Genomic DNA, 21,486 nt, shown 5'->3' on the forward strand with positions numbered 1-21,486 from the left:
TAACTTCTATCTGTAAAGGTTGATATGAGGTTAATGTTTATCTCATTCTGTAGATGCATGCTATGATTAATGCACTTGCCCTGTTATAGTTCCTGCTCCTAAAATAGGGCCCAACATTCACTAGGTATTCAATGTTTGTTTGTTGAATGTAGAGTGAGGAATTTATTCTAATGTAGAGAATGGGGACCTAATAGAGAAGCAGATGTTGCATTACATTTTATTTTTGATATAGGATCTTGACTTATAGTCCTGGCTGACTTAAAACTATATAGACCAGAATGGCCTCAAACTTGTGATGATTCTCCTGTCTATGCTTTCCCTGTGCTAGGCCTTTAGGTGTGTACCACCATGCCCTGCTAAGAAAGAGTCATTTAGAGTGAGCCTTGATGGGGATAGCAAATGGACTATTGGAGACAGAGGGCAGGCATATCTGGCTGTAAGTATAGAATAGTGTGCACAAACACCCTCCCCCGATATGAATAGAGTAGCAATAGTCTGGATCTAGAGGTATCATTACCCCAGTGTGTGAGCAGTGAGCTGTGTATGTGGATAGTAAGGACAAGTGTGTGACTTTCCCTCCCTCTCATCTCCCTTTCCTTCCTTCCCTCCTTCCTTCTTTCCTTCCTTCCTTCCTTCCTTCCTTCCTTCCTTCCTTCCTTCCTTCCTTCCTTTTTTCCTTTCTCTTTTTTTCTGTGGCAGTCTTGTTATATAGCTGGTGTGGACTGATGCCCCCATCTCCTGACTACAGGGCTTACAGGCATCATACTCATGTCTGCCAGCTGCCCTTTGTTACTGTAGTAAAGGATAGAAAACTCTGAAGGTTAATGAAAATGAAAGACTTTATTGGAAAGATTTAATTTCAGTAAGACCAAAAAGAGAAGGGAAGATATCAAATGTATCTAGTCAATACTTTCTTTCTGTTCTATTCCATGTCTGTCTGTCTAGCATTTATTTATTATTTTGTTGCTGCAACCAAGTCTCACTGTGTAGCCTTGGATGTCCTAGAATTTTCTGTGTAGACCAGGCTGACCTTGAACTCACAGAGATCACCAGCCTCCCAGGTCCTGGATTAAAGGCATGCTCAACCATTCCCAACTCTTTTCTTTTAAAAATTATGCTAGTGAGGCAATAGATTTGAGTCTTAAATCTTTTGCTTCTTTTCCACTGAGGTGGATGGAAGAAGGAAGATCACAATGAATACTTTTTCTTCCCTTAGTTTAAAACCTGATTTAGCAGTGAGAATACCAAGGCATTTTAGACCCAGAAGAAGCAAGAAAAATATTGTGACATACAGAAATAAGCCATGGACGACTATAACTCTCATTTCTAAAGTAAGGATAGAGACTAGGGATAGTTCTGCCTGCTTCTAGATGGACATGTACTATTCTTCATAGTGAAGACAGACTAGTATGCTCTTTGGTACTGGGCACAACTATGAACCGAGTTCCTCAAGGTTGAAATTAGACAGATGAAACTTAATTTGGGTGTTCCTGACTAAATTAAGAATGCTTTTATGCTTTCTTTAGTTGTTCTTTTATTTTATTAAAAAGTGCAGTGGAATTAATAAATCATCTCTTGAGAATTCCCTTCAGGAAAAAAATGAGAATGCAGATTCATATCTTAAAAGCAAGAACATTTTTCGGGGGGTTCTCTTCAGGAAAGAAATTTCCAGATTTTTTAGTATTTGGTTTTATTTTATGTTCAAGAGCATTTTACCTTCTTGTTCCAGCTTGCTTCGGTCTTGGGCAGCTTGCAGTTACTCTGTTTTTCACTTCTCCCTGTATTATGCTAACATTCTACCCACCTGCTGTGGGCTGCTTCATCTGAAAGTCTGTTTTTCTTCCTGTTAAAAAGTCCCATCTACTTTGTGTGTAGAGATGGAAATGTGGCCTGAGTATGCTTGTTTTTAACTGGTTTTGAATGCCTGAGTTTACGTGTTCCCTGTGTCTCAGCTATGCTCACAACTTACTGTCTGGGCTCAGGATTTGCCTCTGGGCTTTGTTGAACCTGATGTAATGACAGAAAAAGTAATTTTATGATGTTCTACTTTATTACAAAGAAAAATAGCTGAAAAATGGGTATGTTTTAAAATCTGTAAAACTTGTAACTCCAGATTAAAACTGCTCTGGAAAACACCACATTGTCTGTCAATACCTTACAACATGTGGCTAGTCACCATTTTGGTTAATGTTAAAGAGAGAGGACATATGCTTCACTGCCATCTTTCGTGAGGGTAACCACATGGGCTGGTCCTACCAAGGAGAAGTCAGGTCTCTGATATATTTTTTCTGTATAATAATTCTTGTCCTATAATGTTTATAAACAACAATGTTTATAAAAGGTAGAATTTAAAATGATGCTGGTTTAATGATGCATCATGTACAAAGATGTATCTTGCTAAAAAGCCAGATTTTATAGCATAAGTGTATTTCCTTATTATTGATTTTAAAAGCGCTAAATTGTTTACAATGTTAACTTGGTTTTGCCTTATGATTATATCTTAGGACCATGACTGAACACTAGTGACTGAGATATTCCTTCTAATCTTCTCACTTTTACTAACATTGGTAAGCTGTAACTAATTGGGTAAACTGTATGTCCATATTTAGCTTACATATGCTCTCAAAGTTAAGCCTAAACACCATTTGTCTAATTTAGTTATACCTAACAGATAATTACACCCTGATCCTCAAATGCTTCAGGAATCTTAGAATATGACATTTTAATAAAAATAGAGACATGCTAGCTCCTAGCAGCATTCTGTACATCCTCCAAGGAACATGGAAGAACTACCACCTGGAAACTTGTCTTAAATGTGACAAAGGCAGCCACACAGCAAGAAACTGCTCTGCACTTTAAACCAGTACCAAGACCCTGCCCAGACTGGAAAACAGGACATTGGGGGGATTAGTTGCTCCATGTTACCAAGTCTGGGTAACCCTCCCCAAATTCCTACCACACACGAAAGTCTATTAGATTTTCTGGGCTTGGCAGCTGAGGACTGGTACTGCCTTTGGGACTTCTGTCTCCCAACAACCACAGAGAAACCTGGGACTGCCTGGGTAGCTGGGAAGTTGTCTCACTTCTTACTTATCCTTCTCAGATCTGATGGCATTTGATGGCTAGGGTACTTATAAACTGATAGAGCACTGACTACAATTTCAGGAGTCCTTAAATTTCCATGGATTTTACTTGTCCCAGCTTCTAGAGACAGGTTAGTCTTAGAAAGGATATGGAAGCCTGCAGACATGTTCAACTCTGTTCCTCCCTTGCTCCTCAGCCCCTCTCCCTCCTCCTCCTTCACTCATTTGACCTCTTCCATTCAGTAAATTTCCTCTGGTTATAGACTTAAAGGTGTGTTTCATGAGGCTGAAACCAGGCCCTAGGAAAAATGTTCATACCTTTTAACCCAAAGCCATAGCCTTTTGCTGTGACTCCAAGATGTAAATCTGCTCCAGTTGTTTTACAAACACCTGCATGTTCCTGAACAGGTCCACTTCTCTCTTCATGCCAAAGCCAACCCTCAGGGGCCCTCCAGATACACCAGCCAGCCCCTGCACCAGCTCCAAGGACACCAACGGGGTGAGTACTGACAGGTTGATTTCATCCACGTGCTTACTCATGAAAAGCTATGTTATCTCCTAACATTTTACAGGATGGATTGAAGCATTTCTCACTTCTGGGGAAACAGCAGATATGATGGCTCCTGTACTCCTGATTTGGTGTGCCATCCACACAAGCTCCTGGAACATCAGTGCTGGCACCACCTCTCCAGACTCAAGGGCATATGTGCTCTTTCATCTGGCTCATCCACCCTTGCCTCTTCTGTACAACCAGGGCACATTTCCATTTCATTCTTTTTCCCATGGCTAGCCTTGTTCACAGGCCAATGCTAATAATCTGTTTTTTCTCTTAGCAACATGCCTTATTTACCTCCTCAAGAAACAGGTACCTGAAGTCTCCAGGATGGCAGCTAATTTAATGCTTCTTCACCACACCTCCCACTGTGCACCTCCCACTGACTCCTGATTTCCCCTTCCCTATGTTGTTCCCTGCTGGCAGGAAGCAGCCAGACTTGAACCTGCATCCATATATACCCTGAAAGGCTGGGATGTTCGGGATCTCTCCTGGAGCTGCCTTCTCCAGACCCCACCCCCGAGAAAACCTGGCAAGCAGCGGCTCCACTCCTGGAGGGTACTTAAGGTCTGGCCCATATACTTCCCCTGGTGATTCCCCTCATGGCTTCTCCTCCTTCCTGGGACTGCCTGAGAATGTTTTGCTTAGATTAAACCTGGATTTAGTAATTTGGCCTGATCTGATTTATTGCATTGGTGGAGAAACCCAATATTGGGGTACAGAAACTTTTCTACAAGCAATAGATGAACTCAACCAACTGATCTCTACATGAGTGCATACATATTCACATGTACCCCTCCCCAAACAGGTTTACACACATACACAAGATACCCCCCACAAATAACTAGAAGTCTAAACTGGGGATTAAAAATATAATTGAGTCCTGATAATATTTTCTGCAACATGGTTGGGCCAGACTTTGAAAACTATTCTATGGCTCCACATCCTTTATCATGGAACCAGGACACAGAGAATGAAGACAAACTAAACTGGGTGCTAGCTAAAACTCTGGAACTCTGCATCTTTCCCAGGTGATAAAGCAGGTGACTGCCTTTTTCATTTGAGTTATCTTCAGACCCATCAGTATTTGTATTATGTCTTCCAAGCTCCCTCCCTTTACTCCTTGCCTGACATCCATTAAGAGGTCCTCCTATAGACTATAGCTCCCAAAATTCCATATGGCAGGTATAAGAAAACAGTAGAGGAGGGGTTTGGGGTTACCACATCCTGGAATTGCCTTATCACTTCAGGAAAAGGCCCTTATTGGATATTATAGTTTGAATATAAAATGTTGCCAGAGAGACAGGGAGAGACAGAAAGAGAACCAAAATAACTAATACACAATTACTTGCCCAAGTTGGTGAAAGAAAGAGAGACCAGAGCTGAGCAAGCTGAGGTTGTACAGTTGATGACTTTTTATGAACAATTGTGAGGACTCAGAACACAGCTGGGAGAAGTTCCTCTAGAGCAGTAGTTCTCAACCTTCCTAATCCTGTGACCCTTTAATACAATTCCTCAAGTTGTAGTGACCCCAATCATAAAACTATTTCATTGTTACTTTATAACTGTAATTTTGCTACTGTTATGAATCACAATGTGAATACCTGATATGGAGGATGTCTGATATGTGACCCCAAAGGGTTCATCACCCACAGGTTGAGAACCACTGCTCTAAATAAATGACCATTTGCCCCACTCTAAGGCAAGAGGTTGACCCACTTATCTCTAGGTTAGACTATATAGAGATAGATCTTTCAATGCTCAGGAAGTTGAGAAAGGTCTTAGCTTCCTCAACTCTGTATAAACACACACAGCATCTAGTTTAGCAGGAACAATTTACCCCAATCTGTAGCAGAGGAAGAAGAGTTACACACAAAAACTTTACCTAACTGATACCAAATTATTTCCTCCTTTTATGGACCATCTGAGAGCCAACTATTGTATTCAACAGTATAGCCCCAGCAGGCCCCCAGCCCAGTGTGATGGGAATGGCTGCTCAACTTGAGAAGATGTGTGCATTTATCTCATCTCTCAGTTGTGCCCTCTGTATTCTACTCACAAAGCAGGGCTTCCATGCTAGGAACTCATCCAGTTTCACAGGCTCTGCACTGTGCATGCATGTGTACAGGGGAATTTAAGCTCCCACCAGCTAACAGCCAGGACCATCAAGATAGCTAAACAGTTGCTTTTAGGTGATCTGGAAACAGAAGAGGAGAAAATAGAACAAACAAGGCAAAGAAGTAACCCTTCGCTCTACAGTCTTTACTCTGAGGCTCATAAACATCCACCTCTCTTCCTTTCCTCATGCTCCTATTTCTCTTTGCCCCCTTCTTTCTCCTGCTCCTTCCTCTCTCTCTCTCACACCTCTCTTTCCCATTTATCCCTTTATTGATATTGACTACATTAACTTTTAACATGGATTAGTGGAGATAAACGGTTATAGAATTGAGATCACTTCACTTTGTGCAACATGCAGACACCTTTAGTTAGTTAATGATGATGCAGAAGATGATGATGAGAACCAATATTTGGATTCTTTCTTTTTTTCTTTCATTTTTTATTATGAAATTTTCTACTCACTCCACATACTATCCACAAATCCCCCCTCCTCCATCCTCCCACCCTCCAGCCTTCTTTCCCAAACCACCCAGTATTCCCACATCCCCCAAATCAAGTTCTCCCATAGGGAGTCAACAGAGCTCAGCACACTGAGCCTAGGCAAGTCCAAGCCACTTCCCACTGCACTAAGACTGTGCAAGGTGTCACACCACAGACCCTGGATTCCCAGAAGCCTGCCCATAGACCAGGGACAGATACCAATCCCCCTGCCTGGGTGCCCCCAAAACAGTTTGAGCCAAACAACCATCTTCCATATCCAGAGGGCCTAGTCCAGTCCAATGGGGGCTGCACAGCCACCAGTCCACAGTTCATGGGTTTCCACTAGTGTGGCCGGTCATCTCTGCACATCCTCCCATCATGATCTTGACATCCCTCTCCTGTAGTACCTCTCTCTCTCTCTCATCAACTGGATTCCTGGGGTTCAGACTGGTGTCTGGCTGTGGATCTCTGTATCTGCCTCCATCAGTCACTGGACAAAGGCTCTATGATGACAGCTAGGTTATTTGCTAGGCTGGTCACCAGAGTAGACAGGTCCAGGCACCCTCTGGACCACTGTCAGCAGATCAAGGTGGGGTCAACTTCGTGGATTCCTGAGAGGCTTCCTAGCACCCTGCCTCTTTTTATTCCCATGATGTCCTCATCTATCATGGTATTTTCCTCCCTGCCCTCCTACTCTGTCCCTGTTCCAGATTGACCCTCCCATTTCCCTATGTTCTCATCCCCCACTCCTCACCCTCTGCCATCTGCCCATACCCAGTCCACTCATGTAGATCTCATCCACTTCTTCTTCACAGGGTCATCCATGTGCCCCTCCTAGGGTCTTTCCTTGTTAGCTAGCCTCTCCGGAGTTATGGGTTACAGTCTGGCCATCCCTTCCCTCCCTTTTAATATCCACTTATGAGTGAGTACATACTATGTTTGTCCTTCTGAGTCTGGGTTACCTCACTCAAAATGATATTTTCTAGTCCCATCCATTTGCCTGAAAATTTCATGATATTGTTTTTTACTGCTGATCAGTACTCTATTGTGTATATGTGCCACATTTTCTTTATCCATTCATCAGTTGAAGGGTATCTAGGTTGTTTCCAGGTTCTTGCTATTATGAATAATGCTGATATGAACAGAGTTGAGCATGTGTCCTTGTGGTAAGATTGAGCATTCCTTGGGTATATGCCCAAGAGTGGTATAACTGGGTCTTGAGGAAGACTTATTCCCAATTTTCTGAGAAACCGCCATACTGATTTCCAGAGTAGTTGAACAAGTTTGCATTCCCACCAACAGTGGAGGAGTGTTCCCCTTGCTCCACATCCTCTCCAGCACAAGCTGTCTTCCGTGTTTTTGATCTTAGCCATTCTGACAAGTGTAAGATGGTATCTCAGAGTTGTTTTGATTTGCATTTCCCTGATGGCTAAGGATGTTGAGCAATTCCTTAAATGTCTTTCAGCCATTTAAAATTCTTCAGTTGAGAATTCTCTGTTAAGCTCTGTAGCCAATTTTTTAATTGAATTGTTCAGTATTTTGATGTCTAGCTATTTGAGTTCTTTATATATTTTGGAGATCAGCCCTCTGTCAGATGTGGGGTTGGTGAAGATCTTTTCCCATTCTGTAGGCTGTCCTTTGGTCTTATTGACCATGTCCTTTTCTCTACAAAAGCTTCTCAGTTTCAGGAAGTCCCATTTATTAATTGTCACTCTCAGTGTCTGTGCTACTGGTGTTATATTTAGGAAGTGGCCTCCTGTGCCAATACATTCCAAACTACTTCCTACTTTCTCTTCTATCAAGTTCAGTGTAACTGGATTTATGTTGAAGTCTTTGATCCACTTAGACTTGAGTTTTGTGCATGGTGACAGATGTGGATCTACTTGCAATCTTGTGCATGTTGACATCCAGTTATGCCAGCATGATTTGTTGAAGATAATTTTTTTTTCCCATGGCACAGTTTTGGCTTCTTTGTCGAAAATCATATGTTCATAGGTGTGTGGATTTATGTCAGAGTTTTCATTTCGATTCCATTGGTCAACATGTCAGTTTTTATGCCATTACCAAGCTATTTTTATTACTATAGCTCTATAGTAGAGCTTGAGGTCAGGGATCATGATGCCTCCAGAGGTTGCTTTATTATACAGGATTCTTTTTAGCTATCCTATGTTTTTTGTTTTTCCATATAATTTAAGTATTGTTCTTTCCAAGTCTGTGAAGAATTGTGTTGAGATTTTGATGGGGATTGCATTGAACCTGTAGATTGCCTTTGGTAAGATTGTCATTTTTACTATGTTGATTCTACCTATCCATGAGCATGTGAGATCTTTCCATTTTCTGATATCTTCTTCAGTTTCTTTCTTCAGAGACTTAAAGTTCTTATCATACAGGTCTTTCACTTGCTTAGTTAGAGTTACCCCAAGGTATTTTAAATTTTGTGGCTATTGTAAAGGGTGATGTTTCTCTGATTTCTGTCTCAGCCTCTTTTTCATTTGTATATAGGAGGGTTACTGATTTTTTTTAATCTTGTATCCTGCCACCTTACTGAAGGAGTTTATCAGCCATAGGAGTTCCTTGGTATAATTTTTGGGGTCACTTATGTATACTATCTTATCATCTGCTAATAATGAAAGTTTGACTTCTTCCTTTCCAATTTATATCCCCTTGATCTCCTTATGTTGTCTTATTGCTCTAGCTAGAACTTCAGGTACTATACTGAATAAATACTGGGAGAGTGGACAGCCTTGTCTTGTTCCAGATTTTAGTGGAATGGTTTTGAGTTTCTTTCCATTTAATTTGATGTTGGCTGTTGACTTGCTGTAAATTGCCTTTATTATGTTTAGGTATGTTCCTTGTATTCCTGATCTCTCTAGAACCTTTATCATGAAGGGGTGTTGGATTTTGTCAAAGGCTTTTTCAGCATCCAATTAAATGATCATGTGGTTTTTTTTTCTTTCAGTTTGTTTATATGGGGTGTGTTACATTGACAGATTTTATTATGTTGAACCATTCTTGCATCCCTGGGATGAAGCCTACTTGGTCATGCTGGATAATTTTTTTGATGTGTTCCTGGATTCAGTTAGCCAGTATTTTATTGAGTATTTTTGCATCAATGTTCATGAGGGAGATTGGTCTGTAATTCTCTTTCTTTGTTGCATCTTTGTGTGGTTTGGGTATCAGGGTAACTGTAGCCTCATAAAAAGAATTTGGTAATGTTCCTTCTGTTTCTATGGTGTGGAACAATTTGAAGAGTATTGGTATTAGTTCTTCTTTGAAAATCTGGTAGAATTCTGTGCTGAAATCGTCTGGTGCTAGGCTTTTTTTGGTTGGGAGACTTTTAATGACCATTTCTATTTTTTAGGGGTTATTGGTCTATTTAAATAGTTTTCCTGGTCTTGATTTAACTTTGGTATGGGGTCCCAATCCAGAAAACTGTCCATTTCTTTCAGATTTTCCAATTTTGTGAAGTACAGGTTTTTGAAGTATGACCTGATGATTCTCTAGATTTCCTCATTGTCTGTTGTTGTGTCTCCCTTTTCATTTCTGATTTTGTTAATTTGGATGCTCTCTCTCTGTTTTTTGGTTAATTTGGATAAGGGCTTATCTATCTTGTTGAGTTTCTCAAAGAACCAACTCTTTGTTTCATTAATTTTTTGTATTGTTCTCTTTGTTTCTATTTTATTGATTTCAACCCTCAATTTGATTATTTCCTGGCATCTGTTTCTCCTGAGTGAGTTTGCTTCTTCTTATTCTAGAGCTTTCAGTTGTGCTGTTAAGTCACTAGTGTGAGATTTCTCCAACTTCTTTATGTGGGCATTGAGAGCTATGAATTTTCCTCTTTGCACTGCGTTCATGGTATCCCATAAGTTTGGGTATGTTGTACATTCATTTTCATTGAATTCTAGGAAATCTTTAATTTCTTTCTTTATTTCTTCGTTGACCCATTGGTGATTCAATTCGGCATTATTCAGTTTCCATGAGACTATAGGCTTTCTGTAATTTTTGTTGTTGTTGAAAGCTAACTTTAAGCCGTGGTGGTCTGATAAGACACAGGAGGTTATTTCAATTTTTTTGTATCTGTTGAGATTTGCTCTGTGGCCAAGCATGTGGTCGATTTTGGAGAAGGTTCCATGGGATGCTGAAAAGAAGGTATATTCTTTTGTGTTAGGGTGGAATATTCTGTAGATATCTATTAAGTCTATTTGAGTCATAATGTCTGTTAGTTCCCTTATTTCTCTGTAAAGTTTCTGTCTGGCAGACCTGTCCATTCATGGTGAGAGTGGGTTGTTGAAGTCTCCCACTACTAGCATATGGGGTTTGATGTGCGATTTAAGCTTTGGTAATGTTTCTTTTATGAATGTTGGTGCCCTTGCATTTGGGGCATAAATATTCATAATTGAGACTTCATCTTGTCAGATTTTCCCTGTGATAAGTATGTAATGTCGTTCCGATATATTTCAATTGATTTTAGTTTGAAGTCTATTTTGTTAGATATTAGGATAGCTACACCAGCTTGCTTCTTCTTTTTTTTTGAGTTTATATATTTTTTTATTTTGCAACACAATTCAGTTCTACATATCAGCCACGGATTCCCTTGTTCTCCCCCCTCCCGCCCCCCCCCTCCCCTTCCCCCCATCGCACCCCCATTCCCACCTCCTCCAGGGCAAAGCCTCCCCTGAGGACTGAGATCAACCTGGTAGACTCAGTCCAGGTAGGTCCAGTCCCCTCCTCCCAGGCCGAGCCACCAGCTTGCTTCTTAAATCCATTTGATTGGAATGTCTTTTCCCAGCCTTTTACTCTGAGGTGGTGTCTGTCTTTGAAGTTGAGGTGTGTTTCTTGTATGCAGCAAATGGATGGATCTTGTTTTCATATCCATTCTGTTAGCCTGTGTCTTTTTATAGGTGAATTGAGGCCATAGATATTGTTGGATATTCATGATCAGTTATTGTTAATTCCTGTTATTTTTTGGTGATAGTGTTATATATTTCTCTTCTTTGATATTTATTGGTATGGGACTATCTATTGCCTGTGTTTTCATGGATGTATCTAACTTCCTCAGGTTGGATTTTTCCTTCAAGTGCTTTCTGTAGGCCTGGATTTGTGAAAAGATATTGTTTAAATCTGGTTTTATCATGGAATATTTTGCTTACTCTATGTTGATTGAGAGTTTTGCTGGGTATAATACTCTGGGTTAGCATCCATGGTCTCTTAGTATCTGCATAATGTCTGTCCAGGACCTTCTGGCTTTTAGAGTCTCCATTGAGAAGTCAGGTGTTATTCTTATGGGTCTGCCTTTATATGTTACTTGGCCTTTTTCCTTTGTAGCTCTTAATTTTTTCTTTATTCTGTATGTTTAGTGGTTTGATTATTATGTGGCAAGAGGCCTTTTTTTTTCTCTTTAGATCCAGTCTATTTGGTGTTCTGTAACCCTTCTGTATTTTTATAGGCATTTCCTTCTTTAAGTTGGGAAAGTTTTCTTCTATGATTTTGTTGAATATATTTTCTGTGCCTTTGAGTTGGTATTCTTCTCCTTCTTTATCCCTATTATTCTTAGGTTTGGTCTTTTCATGGTGTCCCAAATTTCCTGGACATTTTGGTTCATGACTTTGTTGGCTTTAGTGTTTTCTTTTGATTGATGAATCTATTTCTTCTACTGTATCTTCAATGCTAGAGATCTGCTCTTCCATCTCTTGCATTCTGTTGGTTTTACTTGTATCTGTAGTTCCTGTTTGTTTACTCAGATTTTCCACTTCCAGCATTCCCTCAGTTTGTGTCTTCTTTATTGACTCCACTTCAGTTTTGAAATTTTGAACTTTTTCCCTCACTTGTTTAATTGCTTTCTCTTGGCTTTCAAGGGATTTACTGATTTCTTCTCATTTTTGTTTGACTGTTCCTTGATTTCTTTAAGGGAATTTTTCATTTCCTCTTTTAAGATTTTGAATATCTTCTTAAAGTCATTTTTATGGTAGATATTTTCTGTTTCTTCTATGTTGCAATGTTCAGGTCTTGCTGATGTAGGTTCTGATGGAGCCGTGTTGGTTTTTATGTTGCTGGCTGTATTTTTGCCCTGGTGTCTACCCATCTCTTTCTCCACTTGGTGCAAGCAGTGTCTGTGTCTGAGTGAGCCTCTCTTGGTCTGATTGATTCTCTTGATCGAGTGGGAGCTCTTGGTCTAGTTGATGCTGATGGACTTTTTGTCTTAAGGAGCAGCTCTTAGTCCAACTGGCGCTACTGGGCTATGTCTCACGGAGTAGCTGCAGTCTTAGTGTGTGGTAGATGGTGGTAATCTGACCTGTCTGCAGGAGGTCTGCCTGCCAACTGGCCTCTTAGTCCAGTTGGGTGCTGGCAGGCTCTGTCTCAGGGAACTGTTGTAGTCTCAGAGGGTGGGTGGGGTTTTGGGGAGGTGGGGCTTGGGTTACAGGGTCTGATGGGGGATGGTGGTAGTCTGTCCTGTGTGTAGGAGGTCTGCCTGCCCACTGGCCTGAGATTGGAACTGCAATGGGTGATGGTGTAGGGGCGCAGGGTTGTGCCTCTGGGCCTAAAGCCTAGGGGCTGGGGTGTTCAAGTATGAGGAGAAAGACTCACCTCTTAGTCCAGTCGGGTGCTGACAGTCTCTGTCTCAGGGAATAGTTGCTTTGGATTCTTTCTATTTGGTAGATTTTCTCTACAGTCTCAAGAGCTTGTGATTTCAGTAATACTGAGTTACTATTATTGAAATTTGTTTATTCGTGTGTGTGTGTGTGTGTGTGTGTGTGTGTGTGTGTGTGTGTGTGTGTTTATGTGAGTATATGTGCATGTGTGTGGGTGAACACATCTGTGAATGCACATGGAGGCTGGGGGAGGTGTCAGGTGTATCCCTTTCACCCTCCACCTATTCCTTTGAGATAGGCCTTTTCCATAAGCCTGGAGCTATGTTTTCTCTGCTGGGCTAAAGCCAGCAAGCCCCAGTGACCCTCCTATCTTTGCCTCCCATGGAGCTGGGGTCAGAGTTATATGAAAGACACCTGGCTATTTCTGTGGGAGTTCGAATCTGAACTCTGGTCTTCAAATTTTTGAACAATTGATCTTAACTGCTGTGCTATCTATCAAGGCCTTCTTATTTTTTTTTAATTTTATTTTTGAGACTTATTATCATTATGTAATCTAGCCTGACCTTAAACTCACAATGAACCTCTTGCTATGGCTCCTAGGTGCTGGGATTACACGTGTGTACAACAATGCCTGGCCAAGTTGGGTAGTAATAAGTGTCTCATTGAATATCTAAGCAGAAGTTAAGCTATCAAATGAAGACTTTGCACTCATAACTGGTTGAATTGGGACACAAGACAGCAACTCCATAAATCATATCATTTTCAAATGCTCACATGGTGCTTTAACTGTGAAAGCCATCAGTTGATTATTACAGCTAGTATATACACTCTGTTGTGAAAAGCACAACATTTATACACACATCTTACACTGCTGTGGACAAGGGCCTCAAATATAAGCATCACTATGTCAGCCCCTACTTTATCTGCTCTCCTCATTCAGCCCTTCCCTGTCACAACTGATTCTGTTGGAGCTCATTCTATCCAGTCTCCTTGTTTCATTGAGGGCAATGCCAGCATCACCTCAAGTATCCAGTAGGCTTACAGTGCTGGATGTTAAGGCCTTATGTTTCTGCCACAGAAACCTTCTGTCTGTGATGAATGGCAGGTGATGTATAAGTTTCCTGGCCCCTGACCCTGAATAGGATAATTCTTTACAACTTCCCACATTTTCCTCAATGGAAGAGCTAAGCTCCACTTTTGAACAGGGTAGTTTGATTTATAACAAAATGTTCATTATCCATCTTTCCTGTCTGAGGTCCTCACCCTACTACCGATGCTTTTCCTGATCATCAAATAAGTTGTGCACACTCAGATTTCCCATCTCTGGTTCTGTGTAAGGAGGCATCAAAGTAAGGCAAAGCTTACTAACCTGCCCTGTTATGTGGCAGTCATTTGTACTTTAGCAGATGCTCAAGTTTTGGATTCCTTGTCTCTTCTGTCCCTTCCCCCACTGTCAGTCCTCCAGGACACCTGAGACTCTTTGTGCTCTTAAAAATGACTTGGTATCAGCCAGTGCTGCTCTTCAAGAATCTGAGTTCTGTCTTGCCATTTTGTCTGTATAAGTTCTCAGTGAAGAGAGCAGTATCAATTAAGCATTTTCCGTATCAGCTATGGGTGATGTGACAATTTTTGGGTGGCTGCTGAGCGCCTAGGAATTCAGCCTGCTTTGAGCACTCCCTTCTTCCCTGGACTCAGTATGACCCTGCTTTCTAGACAGTTGCTAATTTTTAACCTAGTGCTAACCTGACAATCTAAACAGTGCCACTTACAGTCTCTCTTCTTGCAATTTTACAATTTTGAGGAAAAAATGAACCTGGGAATCAAAAAATGATTGATATTAGTTCTACCATTCTAGAAGAGTAGTTCTTAACTCATGGTGATGCTTGAAAAACAGCCAAGGAACTCTATAAGTGTTCTTATTTATAGACACTACTCAGAGAGTCCACCATAATTCATCTAAATAGAGGCTGTGTATTGTTTATATTCCAAGGTTACCATGTGAGTCTATTAGGCATCAAGGTTGAAGATCAATGCTCTGAAGGAAACTGCCAACAAAGTCTATGGGATTCATGAAACCCTTCCAGTGTCCTTCCAATGAATGTATTCTCTATGTGATGATACCTGGCCAGAACTACTAGTCTTTAAGAGGAGAAGAAACTTAATTCCATCTTTGGGATTGCTCTTGTTAATGTAATTAACAAGTTTAAGTGGAAGATGCAGCACAATTGGTAGAGCCCTTGCCTACAATATATGGAGCCCTGGGTGCAGTCCTTAGCACTGCATGAAACTGGACAGGGTGGTTTACACACCTGTGATTACAGTACTCAGGAGGGGGAGATGGGGTGTCACAAACTCAATGTCATCTTTGTATACATAGCATGTATGATGTGTGTGCGTGTAAGATATCACATAGCCCTATTACCCTCTATATTTTGTTATTATACATCTGAGTTTTTCTGTTTATTTTTTAAATTTGGTTTTTAGTTAGTATACAAAAATGGTCTTCATTATGACATTTTCACAGATATATTTTAGAGTATCTGCTCACATCTGGCCCTATTCCACTCTTCTTCTACTGGTGTCCCTCATGTATCTGTTGGGTTTTTTAAATTCTATTTGGGTTTTTGCTATTTTATTTTTCTTCAACATAAGCCTCAGAGCTTGCTACTTTAACTCGCCTTGACTAATTCTTGCTCCTTGATAAATACCTGCATTAACTGTTCTGCTTGACTGGTTTCCATGCTTTGCTGTAATCATTTATGGTCTTGGTGATAAAAAACAACCCATATCCTTATCTTGATGCTGGCACTGCCCATTACCAGGGCCTTCTTCTGCTGGAACACAAAGGTTGGATGGTATGCTGTTGAGCTTTGAGTCTCATTCCTCCTGTTGACCTTGGTACCCTTGTTTTTGGTGCTGTGATTCCCTGATGCTGACAGTCTAGATTTATTTTCTCATCCAGGAGCTATACTTCCTCTCTTTTTCTCGCTGTCTTTCTTTCTGTTTTTTCTGCACTGACTTGCTCTGTATGATTCCAAAGAGATGAGAAACTTCATCTGCTGAGCATCTATGTTGGCTTACTGTCTGAGAAATAATTGCCAATACATTGTTTTGGGGCTGGGGGTGGAGTTGGATTTGTAGAGTGCTTGCCTAGCATGCACAAACCCTGAGTTCGCATCCTGTCACTGTATAACCAGGCCTAGTGGCACATGACTTAAGAGGTGGAGGCAAGAGAATCAGAAGGTCAAGCTCATCTTTAGTTACCTACTGATATCAAGGCTATCCTGAATGACACAAAGCCCTGTCTCAAAAGCAAATATGTAAAAACTGGGCTGGGTGGCGGTGGTGCACGCCTTTTATCCCACACTCAGGAGACAGATCTAGGTAGATCTCTGTGAGTTCAAGGCCAGCATGGTCTACAGAGCAAGATCCAGGACAGGCACCAAAACTACACGAAGAAACCCTGTCTTAAAAAAATTGTAAAAACTGTATTGGCTTATGTTCTTTTGGTCTCCCTCTCCCTCTCTCCCTTCTCCCCTTCCCCACTGTTTAATCTAATTGTTAATGTTGTTAATGTCTTTTTGCTGTTGCCTTATCTGATGCAGCATTCTGGACAGATATTCCTCAGCTGTGCTGACCAGCTGATGTGTGACACAAGCTTGCATGATGGGCCTTGTCAATCGGCTCTTCTAGACAAGCCAAACACCTAGCACTAGAACCAGAGGAAAACCTCCCTCTGCACCATGGGACAAAATGACCTGTACAAGTGACATAGAGTTTGGTTAAGTGTGAACAAGATCCACTTAGGAGAACCCAGGGATTTTTTTTTAATTGAAAATCCTTGTCAATTGATAGGAGATTTGCTGTATCTTCAATTTGAAGTTCTGTTGCATAGGGGATTGAGTCTGGGACTTTCCAAAGACTACAGGGTCTCTTCAGCCAAACAATGGAGTTTGCAGTACTGTCCCCCTCAGATAGTAGAGGAGACAAATGTGTCCTTGCCTCTTTTCCTTGAAGCTCATTTTTATTCTTTACTGCATGTCTAGTAGATTTTATAGAACGGGGCTGAGACTGTTTGAATTATCTCTGTATACTTTTAATTTTATCATTATTAAGTTTTGCATTTATTTATTTGTATGTCTGTGGGGCATTTCTTTATGGTGCACATGTAGAGGTCAGAGGGCAATTTGAAGCTGTCAGTTCTCTTATTCCACCATATTGAGTTCCAGGGATGGAACTCATCATCAAGCCTGATGGCAGCCATTTTTACCTGCTGAACCATCTTGCTGGCCCTAGAAATTTTCATTTTTGAAATAAATAGGTAAATAAATAAATAAATAAATAAGTAAATAAATAAATGTGTGTGTGTTCATGAGTCCTGTGTATGTGATATATGTGTATGTGAATGTAGAGCCCAGAGGTCAACATAAGTGCTCTTCCTCAGGTGACATCTACCATTGGCTTGGAACATGCTAATTTAGGTAGGCTGGCCGGCCAGTGAGTCTCTGAATCTTCTCATCTATCCTTGTTTCTGTCTCCCAATGTTTCAGTTTTAAGGGTGTGCTATGGTGGTATTTTATTTGTACTGAAATGTGATTTTAATTGTATGTTAATAAATAAAGTTGCCCGGGGGTCAGAGCTATTAGAGCCATAGCAAGAGCATGGCGGTGGTGGTGCATGCCTTTAATCCCAGCACTTGGTAGGCAGAGCTAGGTAGATCTCTGTGTGTTCAAGGATACAGCCAGCATTGGAGACACACGCCTTTAATCTCAATACCAACCATAGAAGACCTGGAAGTCTCTAAAGTCTCTACAGTCATGTGTTTGGGTTTACAACCAATGAGAAGGCAGAACAGAAAGTCTTTATAAAGACAGACACACAGGAAGTAGGTCCCTTTCGGAGAGCTCTCTTGGCTGAAGCAGGAAGGGTAAGGCTCTTAGTTCTGACCTCTTGGCTTTCTTCTCTGAATCGGCTCTGTGTTTCTTATTTAATAAGACGGTTGGTTACATCTACAGTGTGCCACTATGTCAGGCTTTTTTTTTCAATGTGAAGATTGGGGATCAAACTGATATTCATGCTGTCATGACAAGCACTTTACATACTATGTGTGTGTGTGTGTGTGTGTGTGTGTGTGTGTGTGTGTGTGTGTGTGTTTTGTGTGTATGTGCATTCATGTGTGTGGATACATGTTTGTGTAGATGTCTATGTAGGCCACAGGTCTTCCTCCATCTCTCTCTACCTTGTTTTTTGATCTAGGTTCTTTTGTTGGACTTGGAACAGACAAGTTTGGCCAGGCTGGCCAGTGAGCACCATGTTTTCACCTATCTCCACCCCCCCAGTGCTGGGATTGCAAGCAGGTGCTATCACACCTGGCTTTTAAAAGTAGATTTTAGGAATCCAACTCAGGTCCTCATGCTTATGTATCAAGAATAATCCTCCACAGCCCTCTTCCTTTCTACTTTCTCCACTAACTCCATCGTCTTTAATTTCCTAATGCTGTTCTCTTACTGAAGATGGTACTTAGCAGATTTTGTTCAAAGTTTAGAGATAAGGGTGAGCATATGTGTGTGGAGAGGGAGGGTATTAGATGCTGGGCTTAATCTTCCTCCTATCTCCCATCCAAATGATGAGTCCTTACCTTTAGAAACTCAGGCTTTGACTCTGTTTAGAGCTCTTAAAAAGGCAATTAAGGTTAAGTCACTGTTATTGACTCAAATGCAGCAATATGATAAAAAAAAATGAGACCAGGACACAGAAACACACAGAGAAAAAGACCACATGAAGTTTTATGGAGAAGATGGCTATTTGTGACTCAAGGAGCGAGTCCCCAGAAGACCTGATGCCTTGATATTGTTCAGAAACATCTAGATTTGTGAGAAAAGTTGTTTCTGTTTAATAACCTAATCTGTATTAGATTTTATGGTAGCACTAGCTGATTAACATGGGAGGCCATATTAAAATAGAACACTGTCTGGGAACCAGTCTAAAGTACTAGCTATATTTAATTCTTCTCCCATTCTACCTCGAAACTTTGTCAAGAAGAAAAGATGTACAGCAAGGTGGATCTTCAGAGAAGCTCAAGCCTGTGCCTGGAGATCACACAGGCCTGATGGAACCTTGTCCCACTGTTTACCACTTGGGGTCCAACACTGAGCCTCTCCATCTTCAGGTCCTTATTTAAACTTGCAGATGATACTTACATCACCAGAGGGCTTTTAAAATTCATTTATTTGAGACAGAATCTCCAGTAGCCAGACTGGCCACAAACATGTAGCCAAAAAAGATTTGAACTCCTGACTTCTTGCCTCTACCTTTCATGTATTGAGATTATAGCCACATGTTACCTGAATTATTTTAATTATTAAATCTACAAAACAGCATATGCATAATACTTATTAAAGGACTGGAGAGATGGCCCAGCAGTTAAGAGCACTTACTGAGTTGGGCATGATGGTGTATGGCTGAAATCTTAGCATTCAGAAGGATCTTTGTGTGTTTGAGGCCAGCCTGGCCTACATATTGAGTTTCAGGCCAGTGAGGGCTGAATAATAAGACCCTGTTTAAAAAAAGACTTTCAGTATAGCTGAGGAAATACCAGTCAAAGGTCCAGGGAGAGACTTTATCTCAAAGGAATAGGTGTAGAGTGATAGAGGATCGAACCCAACATTCACTTTTGATCTCTATGAGTACACAGGCACAAACACCCATAAACATACATATGCACTTACACTCACACAGGCAACACACAACACAACACAAACAAATCTTAAAAAACAAGCTAAGCTCACCACAGAATGCCGATCTCAGCAAATATAAGGTGCAAGCTGATGTGATGGTGTTGCTGCCTCAGCACATAATGGGATAGTGGGTGTAGGAAAGGGTAGTAAGTAGTGCAGGTGCCCTGGCAACCTGTGCCAACCCCAACCAGGCTCCACTTCTGCAGTATACAGTCAGGCTCCACTTCCTGCAGCATACAGCCAGGCTCCACTTCCTGCAGCATACAGCCAGGCTCCACTTCCTGCAGTATACAGCCAGCCTCCACTTCCTGCAGTATACAGCCAGCCTCCACTTCCTGCAGTATACAGTCAGGCTCCACTTCCTGCAGTATACAGCCAGGCTCCACTTCCTGCAGTATACAGTCAGGCTCCACTTCCTGCAGTATACAGTCAGGCTCCACTTCCTGCAGTATACAGTCAGGATACACTTTTTGCAGCATACAGCCAGGTTACACTTCTTTCAATATATAGCCAGACAACACTTCCTCCAGTATGCAGATGGGCATGGACTCTCTTCTCTTACTGACTTTTTCTTTATTGATAACCTCTGCTTTTTTTGTTTCTTAGAGTTCCTTCTGTCCTGGTATTATTGGGTTCTCTGAAATCCTGATTAGCCAGGCTGATGTCACAGAATAAGACCTTATACTTGCTTGAAGTGCCAGCTTAAGAGGTACTTTGTGTCAGGGAAGTTCTAGCCTAGTGACAGGGTAGGAGAACAGAAAGGAGTTTGGGACAGCAATCCTAGTTAATAATAAATCATGTTGGTGTTTGTAGGCACACATATCTTGGGGGATGTGAGGTGGCTTTAAACAGTGGAGTGTAGTTGGGTTTTACTTTGGGCCACCAATCAGCTCCCAAATAAAGACACAGAGACTTATTATTAATTATGAATGTTCAGCCTTATTAGGCTTGTCTGACTAGCTCTTTTAACTTAATTGAACCTGTTTCTATTCATCTACATTTTGCCTCTGGGCTTTTTACCTTTCATTCTGTATGCCCTACTTTCCTGCTTCCTCTATGTCTGCCTGGCTGGCCCCTGGCATCTCCCTGGTGTCTCTTTTTCTTTCTTCCTCCAGCCTAAATTCTTCCTCCTACTTACTCTGCTTGTCTGGAAGTCCTGCTTATACCTCCTCCCTTGCTATTTGCCATTCAACTTTTTGTTAGACCAATCAGGTGCTTTAGGCAGGCAAGGTAAAACAGCAATATACCTTTATATAATTAAACAAATATATCTTTGCATAGTTAAACAAATATTCTGCAACAGTGGAGTAAGATTCAAGGGGTATGATACTTGTTTTTTTGTTTTGTTTTTTTGTTTTGTTTTTGTTTTCTCCAAGAGAGGATTTCTCTGTGTAGCTTTGGAGCCTGTCCTGGAACTCACGCTGTAGACCAGGCTAGCCTTGACTCACAGATCTGCCTACCTCTGCCTCCCGATTGCTGGGATTAAAGGTGTGTGTCACCACTACCTGGCACTTGTCATTGTTTTTTAAATCACAACATAATATTTTACTAGTACCAGTGCATTGCAAGGTAGACCAACTTGGCTGGGACAAGCCCCTTTTATAACTCAAAATTGGTGAGTGACACTATCACTAACAAGCTAGTGGCTGAGGGTCCCTTCCAAGAAAGATGACATCTCAGGCACCCAGAGCAAGAATTTTCCCACTTGTGATGATTGGTCTTGTCACTTTGACAAAATCTAAATCCACCAAGAAAATGGGCCCCTGGATGCCAGTGTGGGAAATGGGCCTCTGAATGTGACTGTATGGGAAATGAGCCTCCGGGCATGCCTGGCGGGGGATTTGGGGCCTCCGGGCATGCCTGTGGGAGATTTTCTTGATTATGGTCATTGACATGGGAAGACTCATCTTAATTGTGGGCAGGGT

Source organism: Peromyscus californicus, unplaced genomic scaffold (genome assembly GCF_007827085.1).
Source record: "Peromyscus californicus insignis strain IS unplaced genomic scaffold, ASM782708v3 Scaffold_9__1_contigs__length_137607984, whole genome shotgun sequence".
Taxonomy (NCBI): Eukaryota; Metazoa; Chordata; class Mammalia; order Rodentia; family Cricetidae; genus Peromyscus; species Peromyscus californicus.